Source organism: Calliphora vicina, chromosome 2 (genome assembly GCF_958450345.1).
Source record: "Calliphora vicina chromosome 2, idCalVici1.1, whole genome shotgun sequence".
Taxonomy (NCBI): Eukaryota; Metazoa; Arthropoda; class Insecta; order Diptera; family Calliphoridae; genus Calliphora; species Calliphora vicina.
The window spans coordinates 96,538,669-96,558,340 of record NC_088781.1 but is presented as its reverse complement, the minus strand read 5'-3'; positions in this window follow the sequence as shown (position 1 = coordinate 96,558,340).

Here is a 19,672-nt window from a genome sequence, read left to right as displayed (position 1 = left end):
CCGTACTGTCTTTCCAAATTTGTTGCATAATAATTTTAGCAACAATTACTTTCGGCCTTAACAAAATAGCTTTGCTATTTGAGACAAGACAGCACGTTTTGTGACGATAGAACAATCGGGCATCGGAATTGGCTTGAAGTAAAATCCATCAATGCTCGCATTCCAACGTAAACCCAGAGTTTTTGCACTACTAGCATCTGATAATTTCAAAAAATCGGAATCTAAGAGGTGTTTTTCGTATAGACTCTCATTATAAGCGGTCCATTTTCGAAGTGAAAATCCAGCATAATTTAACAAATGCGTCAGTTCATCATGATTGCGAATTGCTTCTTCGATATTATGTGAACCAGCAAGAACATCGTATACATACATTTGCGTACGCAATATATTCGAAGCATTGGGGTATTGAGATTCACAATCATTATCTAATTGATGTAGAGTTCTGATTGCTAAATATGGGGCACAGTTAACACCAAAAGTAACTGTGGTTAATTCAAAATCTTGAACTTCATCATTCGGGTCTCGACGGAATAAAATTCTCTGAAAGAACGCTTGATCTGCTCTAATCAATATTTGTCTGTACATTTTCTCAATGTCGGCATTATATATAAAAATAGACGCCAACGAAGGACTAAAATTGTCAAATCGGAATGCAAAGTTGGACCAGGATGCAAAATGTCATTCAGACTCACTCCATTAGAAGTGGGGCTTGATGCGTTATAGACCACACGAAGTTTAGTAGTTGCACTATCAGGCTTAAACAGCGTGATGAGGCATGTAATACATCGTGTTTGGGGTATACGACAGATCCGCATCAACTTTGACCATATGACCCAGAGTACAATACTCGTTCAAAACCTGATCATATTGTGTCTTAATTTCGGGTGTTCTGAGCAATCTAGCTTCGTTTCCAAAAAACTGAGAAAGAGCTGCTTTTCGAGACAGACCAAGTTGTAAATTACTAGGGAATTCAGGCCTAAAAGGCAAGGACACTGTTCGGTCTATTCTGCACCGGTTTGATTTTACTTATCCTTTATTATTTACAAATGAAACATGTTTAAGATTTTAAAAGAATTGAATTGTATTTAAACATAAATCTCAACATGTATCTAAACATAAATATAAACAAAAGTATCAAATATCAAACTTACTGTTTGCTGCAATGGAATATAACAGTCAACAGGATAGTAGGAGAAATGTCTATAATAAAAACAATTATTAGTAAATAGAAAAAATGAAATTAATAAATACTTACTGTTCATTAGACATTTCTAAAAACAAGACGTGTTTCTATTTAACAATTGTAAAGAAAAAAGATTTGTCCAACATTTTTTAAATTTTACCTTAAAAAATATTAAGGTTTTACATTTTGGCGCCCGAGCAGGGACTTCATTTTTCATTTTGGAAATTGTTAATTTGTAAATTTATTACGATTTAATTTTTTTTATTTTGTTAAGTTTATACAAAATAAAACATTAAACTTATTGCTAAAATACTGCATAAGTTTTAAACCAGAGACATAACTGTTATAAGAAATATCTAAAAAAAATTAGCCATAACTGTTATATTGTAGAAATAATTTTTTGTTCCTTTAAATAATAGTTATTCTCAATGAAAATAAGTTTTGCTTTTCAATAAGTGTTATTCATAATAAATATTTTTTTTCGTTGCTCATAACTTTTATTTTTGATTTTTATGTTTTTACGTTGCCTTATAAGAGTTATTCATAATAAATATTTTTTACGTTACTCATAACTTTTATTTTCGATTTATATTTTTTACGTTGCCTAATAAGAGTTATTTATAATAAATATTTTTTTTCGTTACTCATAACTTTTATTTTCGATTTAACTTCAGCTGAAGTATCTCCACTTCAACCAATATCCGATTTTCTGATTGAGAATCGACGAATCTAAATACGTCATCGTTGTTCGGAACATCAATTAGAGAACTTGAAGTGGATTTATCTTCAGAAGATGAAAAAGGCAATACATCGCGAGAGTGATTAGCAGCTATAGCTGAAATAGAGAGCTTTAAACCTATGAGACTGGACGTAGAAGCCGATTTGTTGCAATATTAGGAAGAGAAAAAGGATAATTTTGCAATTTTTAAATAAATTGGTTCATATTGTCTATGCACTGCCGGCTAAACGGCTTTCTGTTTATTTATTTATTTATTTACACAGCTACAGTAAGACTGCTTTTACACACAGCAAGTTTACTTGAAGCAAGTGTAATGGTAGATTGTTGCTAGAGGTGTTGTTGGTACAATTCAATTTTTTTCTAGGCATAACGAAAGTCCGCACGTTCAAACATAGACTAGGGCTCGCCGGATGGGTGTGGTTCTTGGCTTTCGTTATCCTAATAACTACCAACACAAAATTAGAAAACGTGCTCATAAAACAAAATATTATACATCATAAAACAAAATATTATAACTCACTTTAAATTCGGACGGACTAAAAAGGGCTATTTCTAATTTATATTTAAAACAAGCTAACTTCATTTACTTCACAACTACCGGATCCTTAGATATTCTAGATCCATGCCCTCACCAGCCATGGTTCTTCGTTAAAATCCCTTTAAATCAATTTTGAAGAACCCCATATTATACACTACCTTTTTGTTTTAGTTTTCTTAACTTCAATTAATAAATTCTTATTTCATTTTGAAATTACTTAAAATTACTTTTAATTTATTTGAGAAATTCATTTAGTATAAATACTGTACTGTAATTTATAAATCCATTTATCTTATTAACTTTACACAAATATAATAATATATGATTATATAAACATATACTCTAATAACGAAATCTTTAATTTGCTAATGCCTTTGCAAAATGTTTCCTGGGTTAATACAGTAATCTTAAAACAAAAGTAATGAGCAATGATAAATGATCAATGAAGAGAAATTATAATACAATAAAAATTTGGAGACTTCATTGATCGATGCTTAAAAATATCAATGAAAGAATTTAAACAAGAATAAAACAAGAATAACAAAATACAAATAACAACTAACAACTAACAAAGATGGGACTTATTAATTATATGAACTTGTGAACTAATTAAATATTTGAATTATTTTCTTTGTAATAGTAGTTTTAAACTGAAGTCGAATAAATATATATAAGAAATTATACATATGTATATAATTATAATAAAAATTACAGAACAATTTGGTTTTAAGTAAACACCGAATTCAAGTTCTAATTTAATTAATTATTTAACTTTTGAATTTTGAAACTTTTCAACTATTTGGCGAATAAATGAATACTTTACCAAAGTTTAGGTATCGGTGTGCTTTCAAAGGTTTATAGAAAGTGTACTCGAAGACGCCAGTCTCGGTTCCAAGTCCAACACATGGTTTCAAACAGTAGAATTGAGTTCCAGACTTAATGGTTGATATTTAATTGGTGGAGATCACTGCTCTTTTATTGTTCGCTTCTTGTTTTCTTTGATTTTTAAATTTATGTAGCAATTCAAATAGTTTTTATATAATTTAAATTCTTAAATTGTACTTCACAATTAATTATCAGATTATATAATCTTTAGATTTGGCCACGTTTTATTATTATATTAATAAAATATATGGGCTGGTTGAACTTTTCTGTTTGACGTCTCAGTTCTGAATCATCCAAAAATCTTCTCGATTTAACCTCACTACATATTTTCAATAAAATCTATATTCATTCAATAAAACACTCATTGAGAAAAGTAACGGGACTATAAAGAATTATTGAATAAAAAGGTATTTGAAAAATGAGTGGAATATAATTGAGAAATGTGTTGATCAAAGAAATGGAGCAAAAAAAAAAACAAGTGGGAATGAAACATTAAGTCTTAAATTTATTTTATTTATTGTTTTAACACTTTAAATCGAAATCACTTGAAAGAGTCAATTCATTAATGGTCATATCAAATAGAATTCAACAAAAAAAAATACCGTCACAACACAGGTATATTTTAATTAAAATATTAACAAATTTTAATGCAAAATATAGCTGGAAAGGCGCTTTTAATTCGGTTTTAAGTCCTTGGCATGATAAGTGCCAATAATATTGCCTTTTAAATCTGAAACCTTATAATACGAATTTCCAATGCGTTTTTTAACTATAGATCTTAACCATTTTGGTGCTAGTTTGGAGTTAAAATTATCTGATTTTTTGCTTTGAACGAAATTCCTCCTATACACTTCATCACCTTCATTATAGTGGACAGCTCTTGCACGCAAATTATAAGGCTTCTTGTAATTATTGTAAGCTATTTCCAAATTTGTTTTAACATTCTTTCGTATCAACTGCAATTTGTCAGCTTGGTTCAAATTTTCTCCTTCTTCTAATCCACCTACTTTTCTTAACAACTCATAAGAACTTCCGTGGGTTATCATGGGATACCCAAATAAAACATAGTATGGAGAGTATCCAAGAGAAGTATGAAAAAGGCTTCTAAGAGCTATGCAGATATTATACAAATGGACATCCCATTCCCTTTGATCTTGTTTTAAATACGAGCGTATGGCAGCCAAAATGGATCGGTTGAGTCGTTCTGATGAATTGGATTGTGGACTATAAATAGCCGTGAATATTTGTTTTATGCCATATTTGCTCAACAGATCCCTAAATTGTACCGAACGAAATTGAGTGCCATTGTCTGTAACTACATACTCTGGAACACCAAACAGACTAAATACCTTTGTTACAAGGAAATCGCAAATTTCACCCGCTGTAAACTTCTTTATAGGCTTCAATATGGGATACTTAGAAAAATGGTCCAATATTACAAATATCCCCACATGTCCTGTTTTTGATCGGGGGTATGGACCAAGAAAGTCCATATATAGCCTTTGAAAGGGGCGTTCTGATTTTATCTGATCTCCCATTAACGGTCGTAAAATAGTATTGGGAGATTTAGATTGTTTACAAACTATACATTTTCCTATAAAATCTCTCACAGTCAAAGACATTTTAGGCCAAAACAAATTTCTTCTGATTTTATCTAGTGTTTTCCCAATCCCACAATGCGAAGAGTTTGGCAACGAATGACATCTTCTAATGACTTCATTAGTCAATTCGTTTGGAACCCATAATTTCCAAGATGTTGCTTCACTATATGGGTCACCGTTAGCAAAAGTTATACGTTTGTAAATAAATTTCCCCATCACTATAAGGTCAGGAAAACTATCTTGTTTATCACAAATCGAATTCCTTAAGTTTACATATTCTGGGCTATCAAAAGCAGTAGATTCAAGATCTATTTCCGGTTGGATTTCAACGTTAGATATAGCCTCAATCGATAACCTAGAAAGAGCATCGGGTACGGTTTGCAAACTGCCTTTGCGATGGACAATGGAGAACTTAAAACCTTGTAATCTAAGAGACCAACGTGCTAAACGTCCGTTTAGGTCTGTCTGCCGCATAAGCCACTGAAGGCTTGCGTGGTCTGTAACGACTTTAAAGGTATGTCCTTCGACGTATTCTCTAAATTTCTCTATGCACTTCAAAGCAGCTAAACACTCAAGCTCTGTTATGGAGTAGTTTCTTTGTGATTGATTTAATTTGTATGAATAGAAGGCTATTGGTCTTTCAACTCCCTCCTCATTTTCCTGAGCCAAAACACCACCAATGCCAAGAGTTGAAGCATCGCATTGGATCACAAAGGGTTTTTCAAAATTAGGTGTTATCAAAACTGGGGCAGTCGTTAAACAAGTTTTTAGCTGTGTGAAGGCTTTGTCTGCTTCATCAGTCCAAGTGAATGTCTTTGTCTTTTTCGTTAAGTCTGATATGGGAGATGTTAAGGCTGAAAAATTTTCAATAAATCGTCTATACCAACTGGCAAGACCTAAAAATTTTCGGACTTCACGGACGGACTTCGGAGGTGGTAAGTTTTTTATTGCAGAAATCTTGTCTGGGTCGGTTTTAACTACACCATAACCTATAATATAGCCTAAATATCTAACTTCTTTTAGGCACCACTTGCATTTGCCAATATTAAGGGTTAGGCCAGCTTTTCTGAGATGATGAGCTACATCGGCTAATAATTTTAAATGGTCTTCAAAAGTTTGAGAAACTAGCAGGAGATCATCCAAATAAATAAATACTTGATGTCTCAAAGATGGTGGAATTACGATATCCATCAGGCGACTCATCGTCTGTGGCGCATTAGTCAACCCGAATGGCATAACACGAAACCTATACAAAGGTCTATTCGGAACTGTGAAAGCAGTCATATCACGGGAGTTAGTGGCTAATCCGATTTGCCAGAAGGCGTGTTTTAGATCCAAGGAGGTGATGAATTCTGCTTTGGGTAGACGTGATAGTATATTACTTATTTTGGGTTGGGGATAAGCATCCCTTACCGTTACCGAATTTAACCTCCTTGAATCTAAACACAATCTGACCTTTTCATTTTTTCTCACTAGAGTCACCGGACTGCTCCATGGGCAATTTGGTGGCGCGACTTCAATAATACCCATTTCTATCATTTTATCTATCTCCGCGTGTATCAGTTTTTCGATTGCCGGTGAAACTGAGAAGTACCTCTGTTTGACAGGTTTTGATCCCTTTTCCAGTTCTATTGTGTGCTCAAGTAATAAAGTTCTACCTAAACCTTCACGATCAAATGATGGAAATAAGTTGATAACATTTTCCAACTGTTTAGACATTTCCGGTGTTAAACTATGACAATTTTCCATTTCCTTGTGACAAATTTCCCTAACATCAACAATATTAGTATCTAAGTTTAATATATTAAATGTTCTCACAAAATCAATGCCCAGGTAAAGTTCGTTTTTCAAATCAGGGATAATATAAATTCTTAAATTTTTTATTAAGCTACGAAATTCAATGTCCACATTTAAGTAACCAAATACTCGATATTGAGTACCTCCAGCTGTTGTAACAAATTCGTTTAATTTTCTATAAGATATATTCTTTTCTAGAAATAATTTTGCTGCAGAACCAGCAATACAACTAATCGATGCTCCTGTATCAATGAGTCCTATTAGATTCATATCTAAAATGTTTATTCTTACGTAAGGTCTCAAATCGTCATTTACATTTTCTATAGCATTCAAAGAAATGTTTATAAATTTTCTACTTCTAACGACATTCTTCCAAAATGATCGCATTCTTTTAGTATTACGTTTTGGTGTCATATTTTTAATTTTGGCTAATGAAAATGACTCACAAAATATCTTTTTTCTAATATCATTATATCTAGAGAGCCGTTCGTGATATGGTAAGATGGTTTTAAAAACAGGTTTGTTGTTATAAATATATAGGGTGTTATCTGTGTCTGTGGTTTGGGTTGCAACTGATTTTGTCAAATCTATTTCTTTGAGCGGTAACCGCTCGTTTTCAAGTTTCCCTGGTTCTGACAGTGAGGGCAATTTGGCTTGAAAATGTTCTCTGCCCCACAACCATAGCAGAAAATCGTCCTGTCTTCCAAACAGTCAGTGAACCTATGGCCGGGTTTTCTACAGTTCCAGCAAGTCAAGTCTTTCTTTATCTCAGAAATATTCTCTAAATACTTTTCCTCCTCACTCTCATATTCCAATTCACTTATTCGTTTTTGTTGTTGGGGTCTATTTAAGTATTTTTCCAATTCATTATTTAGAACTTCTCTCTTCAACACTAAATGGCGAAGTTGGGCTACTGTATGGATCTCAATGTAGAATAGTTCTTTTCTTAACTGTGGTCGTAAATTTCGTCTTAAAGTTTCAACTAAATCTATCTCTGTCAACTGATATCTCATTCTGTCACATAGTTTTAAAATGGCTGCATGATATTCATCGAAGCTCTCTCCTACTAATTGCTTACGGTCCCTTACCATTTCTCTAATGTCGTTATCAGATAGATGGTCAGCAAAACTAGATCTAAGGGCATTGGCAAGAGGTTCCCAAGTCATTTTCCTTGTTGTGCTTCGGAATCTCCAATACCACTCTTTTGCTCGTCCACATAGTAAGATGTGAAAATGATCGCATAAAAGTTGAAAATCTCCCCCTAAGTTGTCTGTAGCCAAGGCTGTAATTACATACAAAAACTTTCCAACAGGAAAGTTCGAAGAACTACCATCAAATCTAATGTTCCAGCTATTTATAACACTAGCTACTTTACTACTATTAGCAAGAGCTATAGAAGATATTGAATTGTTATTTCTACTAAGGCCTGGATCATTAAGATTAATATTTGACAAATTACTGTTATCCAAATTTGGATTATTATTTTCATTAATATTTGCAAAATTCATATTTGAATTTTGAATGTTATGATATGAATTACGGCAAGAATTTGTTGGAAATAAATCTTGTGGAAAATCTGGTTGAATTCTATTTAAATTGACTTGTTCAAGCTTTTGGGACAGGTTTTCTATAGTCCTGTAAATTTTGTTTATTTCGTCTTTTAGATTATTGGGAGAGTAATGATCAGGTGAATTACCTGGTGAATTACCTGTATTAATTATGGTACAATTGTTTTCGTCTAGTAAATTTGGTTCCGATTCATTAGGTGTAAAAGATAGATTTCTATTACTATCGATTTCTTGGCTTCTAGTTGCATAACGTGTCTTTTTAGTAGCACTTTTGGTTTGAGAGGGCTTAGCTTTTGGAATGGCACCTTGAGAAGCAGGTGTAATAGACGATAACCTGAATTGGGTTAATGTGGCATGATTAACAGAGTTTTTACAAATCGGACAGAATGGAGACTTTTCTATATATGGTAGTAAACAAGCTTGATGAAATGTGTGATGACATTTGGTTGAAATTAAAATTTCAGAATTGTCGAAAGATTTCGAACAAATAGAACAGATTGAATTAGGTGTTTGTGACATTTTTCTTTTAAATTTAAATTTTTAAATCTTGTAAATATTATTTTATATTGATAAAATTCGAAGTTAAGAAAACGAACGAAGGTAGTGTAGTAGTTGGTAGTGTGAAATGTGTAAATGAAATGATGAATATTTAAATGAGAAAACAATTTCTAATCAATAAGCATGAAGCCAAGACTGGATAACTAATTTGTTTTAATGGCAACAAAAAAAAATTATACTCCAAAGAAATTGACTACAATGAAATAAAGATTACAATGTTAACATGTTTTTCCCAAGTAGTTATTGTAAACTAATATAAAAATTGTGATTAAATATTTACAAATTAATATCGTTTACGGACCAGTCAAATAGTATTTTATCACCATTGATCTGATTATTCCAGTAAATCCCAATAAAATGTTTGTGAAAATATGAAGGAGCTAGACAAATCCATATACAACAAGATGACATTATTAAAAAAAAAATATATATTTTCTGGATTGTCATGCCCCACGTTGGGCGCCATCTGTAATGGTAGATTGTTGCTAGAGGTGTTGTTGGTACAATTCAATTTTTTTCTAGGCATAACGAAAGTCCGCACGTTCAAACATAGACTAGGGCTCGCCGGATGGGTGTGGTTCTTGGCTTTCGTTATCCTAATAACTACCAACACAAAATTAGAAAACGTGCTCATAAAACAAAATATTATACATCATAAAACAAAATATTATAACTCACTTTAAATTCGGACGGACTAAAAAGGGCTATTTCTAATTTATATTTAAAACAAGCTAACTTCATTTACTTCACAACTACCGGATCCTTAGATATTCTAGATCCATGCCCTCACCAGCCATGGTTCTTCGTTAAAATCCCTTTAAATCAATTTTGAAGAACCCCATATTATACACTACCTTTTTGTTTTAGTTTTCTTAACTTCAATTAATAAATTCTTATTTCATTTTGAAATTACTTAAAATTACTTTTAATTTATTTGAGAAATTCATTTAGTATAAATACTGTACTGTAATTTATAAATCCATTTATCTTATTAACTTTACACAAATATAATAATATATGATTATATAAACATATACTCTAATAACGAAATCTTTAATTTGCTAATGCCTTTGCAAAATGTTTCCTGGGTTAATACAGTAATCTTAAAACAAAAGTAATGATCAATGAAGAGAAATTATAATACAATAAAAATTTGGAGACTTCATTGATCGATGCTTAAAAATATCAATGAAAGAATTTAAACAAGAATAAAACAAGAATAACAAAATACAAATAACAACTAACAACTAACAAAGATGGGACTTATTAATTATATGAACTTGTGAACTAATTAAATATTTGAATTATTTTCTTTGTAATAGTAGTTTTAAACTGAAGTCGAATAAATATATATAAGAAATTATACATATGTATATAATTATAATAAAAATTACAGAACAATTTGGTTTTAAGTAAACACCGAATTCAAGTTCTAATTTAATTAATTATTTAACTTTTGAATTTTGAAACTTTTCAACTATTTGGCGAATAAATGAATACTTTACCAAAGTTTAGGTATCGGTGTGCTTTCAAAGGTTTATAGAAAGTGTACTCGAAGACGCCAGTCTCGGTTCCAAGTCCAACACATGGTTTCAAACAGTAGAATTGAGTTCCAGACTTAATGGTTGATATTTAATTGGTGGAGATCACTGCTCTTTTATTGTTCGCTTCTTGTTTTCTTTGATTTTTAAATTTATGTAGCAATTCAAATAGTTTTTATATAATTTAAATTCTTAAATTGTACTTCACAATTAATTATCAGATTATATAATCTTTAGATTTGGCCACGTTTTATTATTATATTAATAAAATATATGGGCTGGTTGAACTTTTCTGTTTGACGTCTCAGTTCTGAATCATCCAAAAATCTTCTCGATTTAACCTCACTACATATTTTCAATAAAATCTATATTCATTCAATAAAACACTCATTGAGAAAAGTAACGGGACTATAAAGAATTATTGAATAAAAAGGTATTTGAAAAATGAGTGGAATATAATTGAGAAATGTGTTGATCAAAGAAATGGAGCAAAAAAAAAAACAAGTGGGAATGAAACATTAAGTCTTAAATTTATTTTATTTATTGTTTTAACACTTTAAATCGAAATCACTTGAAAGAGTCAATTCATTAATGGTCATATCAAATAGAATTCAACAAAAAAAAATACCGTCACACAAGTCTCTTCGATTCCTTTTTAAACTTGCTCGACTGTTTACACACAGCAAGTCTGTTTTCAATTTTGTATGTCAAAACCTAATAGACGCCATAGTGAAAATGAGAAAACAAAAGAGAATTGAAGAGACTTGCCAGTACAAGCAAGTGTGTACCCCTCTTCTTTCTTCTTGCCTCTCTCTCCTATATACTCTAGACTTGCGCAAGAAAACTTGCCCTGTGTAAAAGCAGACTAAATATACATCAGCTGGGAAAATTGATATACATAGTACAATACTAACAATAATAATAATAATTTTAATAAATATAATGAGACTTATACTAATTGATATTAATAATGATAAGAATAATAATAATAACATTAGTTACTAACATAGAATAATTGAAAATTTAAATCGTTGATTAAAGAGTAATAATATAACGACATAAGATAGATATACATACATATATAAAAATAAACCCAGCGGGAAAAAATGATAGGACTTCAATTTGTAGGCCTTCTAAAAGGCATACTTACACATTCTAAAAGATCCGATACTCATTCCACCCTGCCTGCTCTTAGAAGGTGTTCAAGAAGCCCTATGAATCCCCTTCTAATAACAAGTGAGCTTGTTGGCTGCCAACAGCCCATCATAAGTAGGCCTTCTCTCAGCCCTCTAACAGCAGCGAGTGTGCAAGGCCTTGACTCGCAATGACACGCCGTGTAAAATTGAAATGATTTTGCAATGCGGCAAAATGATTTTGCAAGTCCTTGTGTCTGCAAAATGAGGCATTTAGGAAGGCCTCTTTACTGCATCTTTTTCCCGCTGGGAAATAATAAGGAAAGATGAAAGTATAAAAATACATATAAATTAGAAGAATTTATAGTATAGAAGATTAAAATAATAATAATATAGAAGATTAAAATAATAAAAATAAAAATTAAACTAAGAAAACAGCAAAATAATCATAAATTAAAAATTAGGTATCAGCAGGAATACAGGAACTAATTGACCGCAAAACGATCATAAATTAATAATTTGGTATCAGCAGGAATACAGGAACTAATTGACATAAATTAACAAATAGGCTTTTTATGAGATTAACTGGACCGACAGGAAACAGGTGATTGATAACATATGACATTAGCAGGAACGTAGTAATTATGGAAAAGTGTGGCATCACAAGAAAAAAGGAACAAAATAAATACAAAAATGGAATTCAGTTGATAATAATGGACATCGACAGGAGCACAGGAACTTGTGGAATAAATTTGTTATTAATGGATATCAACGGTAACACAGGACCAAGGTCATCGGCAGGAACACAGGAAATTATGGGATGTAGTAATTCATAAATAATAAATGACATCAGAGTTGTCAATAATGGAATTCGGCAGGAACACAGTAGTTAAAATTGATAATAGCAGGAATACAGGGTAAAACAGTAGAAAGTTGGCAACCCTCATAATTCGCGAAGCAAAATTTGTTTAATTTTATAAATAGGATCGGATAGTAAAAAATGTTTATAATGATCATTAAATTGTGAACATAGACAATAGAAAGGATTAAATTCTTTGTAGTTATAACGGCAGAAATTTAATTTTATGGGAACATAATTTCTTGTAAAACGATTCGGAACATTAAAATTAATATCACGGAGTAAATTCATAGAGTCTATATCACCATTAATTAATTTAAACATAAAAGAAACTCCTAAAACTAGTCGTCTCTTTTGAAGAGAAGGGAGATTAATTAGTTGCAAGCGATGTTCATATGGTGGTAATGATTCAGTAGCACTCCAACCTAATCCACGAAGAGCAAATAAAAGAAATTGCCTTTGAACGGATTCTATATTATCAATATAACAACCATAATTTGGTGACCATACAACAGATGCATATTCTAGAACTGGTCTAACCAGGCAAGTGAACAAATTTCTGGTTACATAAGGATCATTAAATTCCCTAGACCATCTTTTAATAAACCCCAAAAGCGATTTAGCTTTGTTAACACAAGAAGACACTTGTAGATTAAAGTTAAATTTTCGATCAAGTATGACACCCAGATCATTAAATGAGGAGACATTTTCCAACTGATGTGAACCTATGAAATAATTACAGCTAATATATGTTGTTCTATAGAAAGAAAGTTTTTTACACTTCTTCAAATTGAGAGACATATTATTAGCATAACACCAACGAGAAAGTAAAACAATATCATCTTGTAATAAACCACAATCCTCTATTTTATTAATAGACAAAAACAATTTCACATCATCAGCGTACATCAATATTTTCGAATTTTTTATAACAGAGGAAAGATCATTCAGATATAATACAAAGAGAATAGGACCTAAATGACTACCTTGAGGGACACCTGATGTGACAAAAATATCCTTTGATTTAAAATTTTTAAATAATACTTGCTGCGTACGATTTTTTAAGTATGAAGAAATCCAACTAAGAAGTCGAAGAGGAAAGCCTATTGTATCCAATTTAAACAACAAAAGGTCATGATCAACAGTGTCAAAAGCTTTACTGAAGTCAGTATAAATGACATCAGTCTGGTATCCACATGAAAAAGCATGAAAAATAAGATTGGTTAATTCAAGTAAATTCGTCGAGGTAGATCTTTCTTTGAAAAAACCATGTTGAAAAGGGGAAATAATATTTCCTAACATATGAACTAATCTATCAGTTACAATTTTCTCGAATAATTTCGGAATCGCACACAATTTAGCAATCGCTCTATAGTTTTCGATACAACGACGATTTCCATTTTTAAATAGAGGAATAATAAAACTCTGCTTCCAACAGGAAGGAAAGAGACCACAAGACAAAGATTCATTGAAAATTTTTGTGAGTGGAGCATAGAGTTCTTCAGCACACATCCTTAGAACGGACGAGGGTACTCCATCCGGGCCAGGCGAACTAGATGATTTTAAATTCCTTAATCCATTAAGCACCTCATTTTCTGTAATATGAAAATCACAAACGACATTGTAAGTCTCTAAAATGTAAGGATAATCATAAGAAAAGGTATTAGTAGTATAAATCCCCTTAAAAAAGTCAGCAAATAAATTTGAAATACCAGGTCCATCCATCAATTCAACATCATTGAATCTCATAGATGTTGGAAACCCACTTATTCTACGTTTAGAATTCACAAAACTATAAAAACTCTTAGGATCAACTTTAATTCTATCCATCGTTTGGTGCAAATAATTGGAGTAACATTTTTTATTCAAAGTATTAAACTTAGACCTTGCAACGGAGTATTTAATATAATTAACCGCTGACCGATTTTCAATATATTTTCTAAACAACTTACTTTTCAAATTCTTAGCTCTTCTGAGCTCTTTAGTAAACCAAACAGGACCACTATTAACATTTACTATGTTAGTAAATGGCACTGCGATATCAAAACCCTTGAAAAGAACAGAGTAAAAAGAAGTAATATCAAGATTCAAATAGTTAGTGTATTGCCTGGACGTGACGCTAAGAAAATTCCTTAGTAAATATTCATTCGTCCTACCAAAGTTGAAACGTTTTTCGCTGTTAATAATTGAGGAAGAGTCACAAAAATAATGTGAAAAATCAAGACAAATTAGAAGTGTAGGATGGTAAATATCCTCAGGAATACAAATGGCAATGATCTCGACAATGATATGTTTGGAGAATTAACAAAGACGAGGTCTAAAAATCTACCACTTGAATTAGGAATATTATTATACTGAATTAGACAAAGTTCAAACAACGTATTAAAAAATTCATCAACGAAACTGGCGGAAGATAAAGGCATCAATCGCCCGATGTCCGGGCAAGAAATCCAGGATACCCTAGGCAAATTGAAGTCACCAAGGACAATCAATGAATCCTTAGCAGATAATTTAGATGCTATGACACCAATCAACTCGGAGTGTTGTAAATAAACATCAGGGGGGGAGTTAGGCGGAATATACGAACATGTAATAAATATACAGGTATTCATTAAAGATAATCGAAAAGAAAGAGCATTTTCTGCTTTGCGTATTTTGTTGACTGAGAAAAGATGCAACTTGGCGGACAATGCTTTTGCTAAAACATTGATTGTGAAACAAAATTCTTCATAATTAAAAAACACACAATAAAAAACATCAATGTCATACCAAGCTTATTTTTTGCGACCTTAAAGGTTAAATTCAATGTATGTACTAATAAAATGCAACCAAGGTGGCGAAAGAAACTTCTTTTGAGTTATGAGCAACGAAAAAAATATATTCTTTAGAATAACTCTTAACTTAAAAACATACAAATTGAAAAAAAAAGTTATGAGCTTCGTAAAAAAATATAAATCGAAAATATAAGTTATGAGCAACGTAAAAAAAATATATATTATGAATAACACTTATTAGGCAACGTAAAAAAATATAAATCGAAAATAAAAGTTATGAGCAACGAAAAAAAATATTTATTATGAATAACTCTTATTTGAAAACGTAAAAATTATTCATTGATTTATGCCTAACTTTTTCAGTCTCAATAAATTTAATAACAGTTATTTTTGGTCTCTGTTTTAAACACGTCTTGTCCAGAAATTGTTAATTTTTAACAAACGTTACCTACTTAACACCATCGACTTATCCTGATGCCTCGCTGCCGCTGTCGTTGCCGGAATTGTAGAAGCAATCACCAGGAAAGTAACACGGATTCAGGCCTATCCGATACCGAGGTAAAGTGCAACTAAATTTCGTGAAATTTTAACCTACAATCTGTAAATAGTCAGATTTAGAGATAATCTTGTAAATTGCTCAAAATTATTTAACTTACCGTTTTACGGGTAAATTTCACGAAATTACATTGCACTCCATTTGAAATTACATTTTTATATAAGTGATATTAGCCTAAAAGAAAAACAAAAATACTTTAATTTTCACGAACATTTAAATTCACGTGTACATAGTACATTCCAGCAATTTTATAAATTTTCACGATCGCAACCGAAAGATCAATACACAAAGTTGTTTAAACACAACAAGCTTAACAATTATTTTGTTTTAATTAATTAAATTTCCTTTTTTTGCAATTTTATTCGCTAGAGTTTATTGTTAAACAATTTTTCAATTTGTTTACATTTTTATTAAATACATCGATTAATGTTTGTCCAACTCTCAATTTTTTAAAATTACTCTCTCACATATACGTGTAGCGTGTGAATTCAACACCCTTGTGAGAGAATTAAACACATCAAAATACTTGAAATTTTAACTACTATTTTCCGGCTAAATAAAGGCGAACCACGTTATTACACTTTTACACAATATTTTGTTAATTTTTTAAATATTTGCAACACACATTTATTTCCAAAAAGCGTTTATTTTGAACAAATCAAAAAATTTATTTTTATTTGTGGTAGAATTTCAATTATAGAACAGAGTTTCAATTTTTGGTATTGAAAATCAAACAAATTGAAACTTAACACAATTTTATAGAACTCTGTAGGTCTAGTGAAAATTGAGAAGGCACCAACACATGTACATTTTTGTTACTAACACATGTTTAGAGTTAGATACTGCTGTCAAAGAGTTGGACTACTTGTTATACTTTGGTTGCCACTGAACAAATTTTATTCCTACCAAATTTTTGTCAAAAAACTACCAAAATCGTTTTAAACCTACCATTTTTTTAAAATAATATACATATACATTAGAGGTCCCAAAATATTTTTTTTTTAAATTTTGCAACGCATACCCTCTATTTTTTTATATATATAAAACCATGATATAAAAAGTGCCCCCGAGAAGATAACAAACTCTGGCCAACAAACTTTTTTGGTTTTACTAATTTTTAAGAGAGTAAATAAAAAATTCTCTCTGAGAATAATTTGCAGCAGAGAAAATTGAGTGTTTTCTGCATAGAGCGGAAACTAGAAAAAAACTCAAACAAAAAAATTACTCAAAATAATCACACATACGAGTGTTGTTTTTGTTTTCACATAGTTTTTTCTACTAATATATTCTCACCACTTAGGTTTTTGACAACTGAGTTAGGTCTTTGACAGGAGAGTTTCCGCTCTATGTATATTCTCTATGGTTTTCTGCTTTACAAACCGAATTTTAAGTTTAAATCAGTAATGCGCAGCCCATAGCACAATTGTGCAGAATCAAATCACACGTATTCTTATGCTCTTACATTTTAGTAGTCGTTGTCCACTCAACGAGACAACTAGGAATACGCATGAGCACTGGTGTATGACTTTTTCTTTATTTTTTCAGTTTTTGTATTTGTGTGTTTGTAGATGCACTGAATAAAATAAAGAATTGAATGTGTTGGTGAGAGTAAGGGTATTGGTGAGAGGATTTATTTTTGCGAACCTCTGGTTTAAATACACGAATTTACTACTTAATTTATATTAAAATCAATTAACAGTGAATGCCTGTTCTTCATTTTTGTGCATGGGAGAGGATTTTCGGCCTCTAACAAACTTTTATTCATTTTCTAACAAACCTTACAGTCACTTTAACTAAATTTTTAATTTATTTTAAAATTTATTTAAAATGATAATAAAAAATGAAATAAATTACATTTTTAATTTATAAATTAAATTATGTATGTTCCGAATGAACTCAAAAACGGCTGGACCAAGTACAGCTAGTTGATAATAAAAAATTAATTCATAAATGTTAAATAGGGATTTCTAAATCCATTAAAAACTTTATTAAAACTGCAATTGACTGTATGTAACCTTTATTAGGTCTATTATACGGCCTGAGGAAGCTTATTGAAACTTGCTGAAATTGGTTCATTATTTCACCTAGCTTTAAATTTCTCAACAACTGCTGAACCGATTTGTATTACGTTAAAACTAAAAATTCAAGAAAATATCTCTCCACAAATGTATAATAATTTTTTTTTTTTTTAGTATCTTTTTTCTTTATTGAATCTTTCTTTTTAGAAATTTACAAATAAGTATTCAAATCTTAACCTAAACTAAAACTAAAGTTGTTATTGCCGCTGCAATATCCAATATAATAAATAAAACAATCGACAATATATTAAAAACCATTATTTGACTCATAATACAATAATTAAGCAGTGGTGTAGTCAGCACAACAGTTGACTAGCAGCCGGAAGGTTGTTAGTTCAAACCGGAGCCACGAACTTCCATTTTTTGTAAATATGTACATAATTCTAAACAAATAACTCTTTAAAAGAATATATGTTGATGATTACTTTTGGGACATCTCGAACAAAAACAAGTACTTTATTTAATTGTCAAATTCCCCTTATTTTTCGGCTTATTCAATATTTACGAATTATTTTTTTATTATTATAACCAAAAAAAAATATTTTTTTTTGTATGGTTATTTCTAACCAAAAAATTTTTTTGGTTGATATAATGGTTACTTATAACCAAAAAAAAATATTTCTTACTTTAATTGGTTACGATAACCAAAAAAAAATATTTCTTTCTTTAATTGGTTACGATAACCAAAATAATATATATGCAATGATAATGGTTAAAAATTCCCAATATTAAATAAAAGGAATTTCCTCGTAACCTTTTTATCTGAAATAAAAAAATAACAGTTATATTCCGTCCCTGATAATAACTAGGATCACTCGGTGGCCGAAATTCAACCACTTTTAAACGCTTTTTACCACTTTTATGTAAATAATTTAAAAAAAAATTATGTTCTGCAAATCTAGAGAAAATAACCTTTTAAACCATATATGCTTCATCAATATTGGTGGACAAGAACAAAGTGTACCACAAAAAAACGTGTGGCCTATTTATATATAAGATAATAATAAAAAACCAAAATCGTGAACTAAAATACATATAGCAAAAATATTGAAAATTAATAAAGTAAAATAACATAAAACCTAAAATACATTTTATTTTATTAAACATAAATAACTTTTAAACATAATTATTGACTTTTCCATTATAAATCACATACAATTTTCATATAATACAATCAGTTTAGGTCACTGTTGACGTCACTGAGCTTAAGAGAATTTTTTTAAGAGAGCCATGTCGCCATCTGTTTTTATTTCTTTTTGTATAAAACGTATGTGACAAACTATAATGTACTTAAGAGAGTTTCGTCAAATTTTATTTGCTTAAGCAAAGTGCGAAGCTGGTCGCACATTCCGTACGGAATCAGCTGTTTGTTTATTTTATACAAAGAAATAAATGAAAAAGAAGAAAATTAATTTATTTTGACTATTTTTTTTAATTGCGTAATGCACATAAATGTGCAAATGGGGCTAAATTGTTTTAAATGCACGTAAGTACATTACAGCTAACTAAAAGTTTCTTCGGATTTCCGTAAGCATTTGACAGACTTTTCGTTCGGTTTTGACATTACCTTAAGGCCCAACTATAATATGCATAAGCTAGCTTAAGGTAATGTCAAAACCGAACGAAAAGTCTGTCAAATGCTTAAGGAAATTCAAAGAAACTTTTAGGTGGCTATAATGTACTTACGTGCATTCAAAACTATTTAGCCCCATTTGAACATTTATGTGCAACTTGCAATTAAAAAAATACGTATTTCTTATTATTTTATCAAAATATATAAATTTTCTTCATCCTTTTCATTTATTTCTTTATTTTCTTTGTATAAAATAAATAAACAGCTGATTCCGTACGGAATGTGCGAC